The following is a 4,582-nucleotide window of genomic DNA, read 5'->3' as shown; positions in this document are numbered from 1 at the left end:
AGCTTTCCATTGATACCAAATTCTCCCAAATCCAACACCCGGGCGAAGAGTTAGAGCCTTTTTCATGAGGTAGTGTATCGCCTGATCCATCAGCGCATTGCAACGCAGGTTAAAATGGCAATCATCAAAATCTAGTGAGCCTCCGCGATTATGGCGCATTGCACCAGGGCTTAAATTTAGAATCATCCTTTTTCTAGTGTCTCAGTATGATACCACTGCATCGCGGTGAGCTTCCAGGTCCCATCCAATATTGCAATACGATTTCACTGCATCACGCCATCAGCCCAGTTCCTAGTTGGCAATTTCCAGTGACAAGGCGCGATAGCGTCGCGTTTCGCCAACCTGCCAAATTAGGAAATTTTTTCTGAAATAAAATACGTGTCCAAGGGTTAAAAGGGTCAATTTATCAACCCTATATAAACCCAATAACACGTGATTCAGTCATATTTCACCCAAAATATGTTGTTTCTCTCAAGATTCTATCAAGAACAAGCTAGGGTTTTTAATTGGGGATTCAAAATCAAGACTCGAATTCAAGAATCTCTTCGTCAATCTTTGTAGAAGCAAGAACTAAGGTATGCACAATGTTCATTCAAGGATTCTTTCCATCCATGAAGCCCAAGAATCAAGGTTGAAATCTTGTATTGTGAATATTTTGTTGTGGATTGATTATGTTCATTGATTATGATTGTATGATTCCAAAGTTGGAATCTTTATGTGGTCTGAAACATGTAAAATTGAGTTGAAATATGGAGTTTTGTTTTGTTAATTTAATGGGCATGCCTATGCCCTAAGTCATGCATCCCAGGTGTTTGATAAAATGCTCAAGAGAATAGGAATTATACACTATAGCTTAATTGTGGCCCAAGAGATACACGCATGCTTTACCCTTTGAGGGTTGATGAGGTGTATAAGCACTATCAGATGAGGGGCCCACCATTATCTTTTGGGGACACTTTCAGATGAGGGATACTCACAGCCTATCCTTACTAGTGGCGCGGTATTGACATCCTTCCGATTCGGGTTACAGATTGGACCCCAACTCAGCCATAATAGCGTATTAGGGGTATATCAGTTAGATAACTGCTTCTGATAGTCTTAGTTACATATCCAGTCTCAGTAATAGAACGCAATTCAATTCTACAGACATCTAGGACTGCAAGATATAGTCAACTCAGTACAGTGCGAAACTCAGCTAGTTCCATCAGTATCAGGACTGTTAGATACAGTCACTCATGTTATCACTATTTAAACTTAGTAATCTTGTAATCACGAACCCAGTTAATAGTATATTAATTTATATGAAATTTATGTTATTAGTACTCAGTTTTAGGATTGTCATATACAGTCAATCAGGCCAGTTCTTTATAATTAGAACTGTAAAAAATAGTCATTTCTTTATCAGTAATATAATATTATTTCCTCAGTACTCAATAGACTCAGTGTTTCAGTATCATTGTATTAGTACTCAGATATCAGTAAATCCATGTTATCTGAATTCATGATTCAGCATTATCACGATCTCAATTACAGTTACGTATCCATGTATGTATTTTTATGTTCATGTTAGATAGTTAGTTATTATTGTTCATACATATGAACCCTTGCATTTAGCCTACCTCACTTGTATACCAGTGCATTCAACGTACTGACACATTTGTGCTATGGTGTTTTATACCATATGCTTAGAAGCACGAGCTCCTAAGCATCCTTAATAGATCAAACGTTCAGCGTCCAAACTAGTAGTGAGTCCTCACAATTCGAAGATAGCATGATTATTTTATTACTTTATTATTTCAGTAGTTTTGAGTTAGTTGGGGACATGTCCCATCAACTCCATAGTTTTCAGATAGTTTAGAGGCTTTCATACTACAGCATGTTTTCAGATAGTTTATTTTAGTTCATTAGGTATTTTTATATCCCATTTCAGACATTGTTCTATATTCAGTATTAGTCTAGTTTTGAACCTTATAGCCTTACAGCTTATATTCTTCATATTTACAGTATATTATTCAGTGCTCAATTACAAATATCAGTCATGGGTTAGCTTGTGGTCCTTTGGGGTCATGAGCACTGTGTAACGTTATGGGTACCAGGTTTGGGGCGTTACAAAATCTCTATACATATTAATTATACCTGAGTGAATGGAATATCTAGAGTTGTGAGTCTCACACAGAATATACTAAATCAATATATCAATGCTCAGAACATCAGCTATCAAATCTCAAACCACCCTCAAAATCTATGGTAGCCCTTTTGGACTCACCACTCAACATCTAATCATAGATGATGCAAAGTTTCTTATACTCAAACTGAGGGCTCTAAATCTACTCAAATAGTGAACACCACCCCTGAACACTAACAAAAATCGTCATTAGATATGAAATATAAAGTCATACCATCAAGTTGGCTAACGACCGATTGTCTCAAGCCAACGACCATTGAGAAATTAAAATATAAGCGAAGCTACCCATACTCACCACCTTCTGGCTTAAGGCATCTTCTACTATATTCTCCTTACCCAGATGATGAAAGATAGAGATATAAGAATCCTGAAGAAACTCCATCCATCTACGACTCCTCAAATTATGCACTCCATGGATCATAAGATGCTTAGGACTATGATGATCCATAAAGATCTCAAAATACCTCCCATAAAGATAATGTCTACAACTCTTAAGCACAAAAACTACTGTTACCAATAACTTGACCCTACTGCATCAACACATAACCCAAACCAACACAAAAAATATCACAATACAAGGTGAATCCGACATCCTCAACAGGAAAAGACAAGATGAAAGCTAAAGTGAGAAATTCCTTAAGCTTCCTAAAGCTCGACTCACATTCTATTAGCATCGGAAAGGAACCTCCTTTCGAGTCAATCTGGTCATCGGCGTTATAATGGTAGAAGAACTCTCTATGTACCGTATATAGTAACCATCTAACCAATGAAGCTATGAACCCCAAAAAGATATATAGGTCTAGCCTAATCATGAATACCGCTAATCTTCACTAGGTCTACCATAATTCCAACCATAGCTATCACATTCTCAAGGAATGCTACCAATTTAAACAAAAAAAATAGACTTACAGAAATTAGCAAAAAGTATATGATCTCTCAAAATTTGGAGCACAATCCTTAAATGTTGCATATGCTCCTCCCTACTCCTTGAATTCAGAAGGATGTTGTCAATGAATATAATCACAAAGAAATCTAAATAAGGCCTGAATGCATGGTTAATCAATTCCATACATGTCGTTGGGGCATTAGTTATTTCAAAAGACATTACTAGGAGCTCATAATGACCATAAAAGGTCTTAAAGGCTATCTTTAGGATATCCTCAGCCTGAATCCTCAACAGATGGTAATTAGACCTCAAATAAATCTTAGAGACCATTGTTGCTCCCTAAAGCTGGTCAACCAAATTATCAATATGAGGCATGGGATATAGGTTCTTCACCATCATCTTATTAAGCTTCCTATACAAATACATATACCTATGGAGCCATCCTTCTTCCTCACAGACAACACAGAAGCTTCCTAAGGAGACTCAATTGGTCTAATGAAACCCTTGCCAAGAAGATCCTCAAGTTAAGAATTTAAATCGTTAAGCTCAGTAGGAGACATATAGTAAGGATCCATACAAATAAGTTGGGTACCCGACTTAAGATCGATAACAAACTCTATATCATGCCGAGAAGAAAGATTATGTAGATCAATAGGGAAAACATCATGAAACTAACAAACTATAGGAACAGGGTCAAGCGAAGGACTCTCCATACTAACATCACAAATATAAGCTAGGTGAGACTTCCAAATCCTCAAATAAGTCTCTTAACAAGAATATAAAAAATAATTATCAGTGGCTCGTGGATAACGCTACCTGCCATACGACTGGTGTATGCAGGTATGTTGAAGGTAATTATCATGTCAATATAATATAGGACCACTTGATAATGGCATAACTAGTCCACGCCCATAATTGCATCAACATCAAACATATCTACCATAATAAGATTAGCATGAGTATCAAACTCTCAAATAGTCATAACATATGATCTATAAACCCAATCCAGTACTAACGAATTATCTATGGGAGTAGATACTCATAATGTCATAGATAATGAATCCAAAGTTAACTCTAACCATAGGGCATAATAAGCAGACATATAAGAATAAATAGATCCCATATCAAATAAAGTGAAAGTCAAATGATGGAACACCAAGATTGTACTTGTGATAACAATATCTAATGACTCAACCTCGAGTGTACCAAGTATGACATACAACTGACCATGCTTTCCATTTGGCTGGTATCCTAAAAAATCCTTTATCTCACCTTCCTGTAAACCTTAACGAGCACGTTGTGGACCACTCCTAAGACAATGCATACCACCTCTACCTAGGGGAATAACTACCCACATTAGTGGAACACTCTAAACTAAAGGAACCATCAGTCAACGATTGGGGAACTCTCTCTAGAAATGATGAAAAGTTCCACAACCATAATATGTCCCAAGTGATGTACTAAATCTTAAAGATTCGACTGACCCATAATATCCACCAAAAGTAGAATAA

Source organism: Capsicum annuum, chromosome 10 (assembly GCF_002878395.1).
Source record: "Capsicum annuum cultivar UCD-10X-F1 chromosome 10, UCD10Xv1.1, whole genome shotgun sequence".
Taxonomy (NCBI): Eukaryota; Viridiplantae; Streptophyta; class Magnoliopsida; order Solanales; family Solanaceae; genus Capsicum; species Capsicum annuum.
This window is presented reverse-complemented; position numbering follows the sequence as displayed.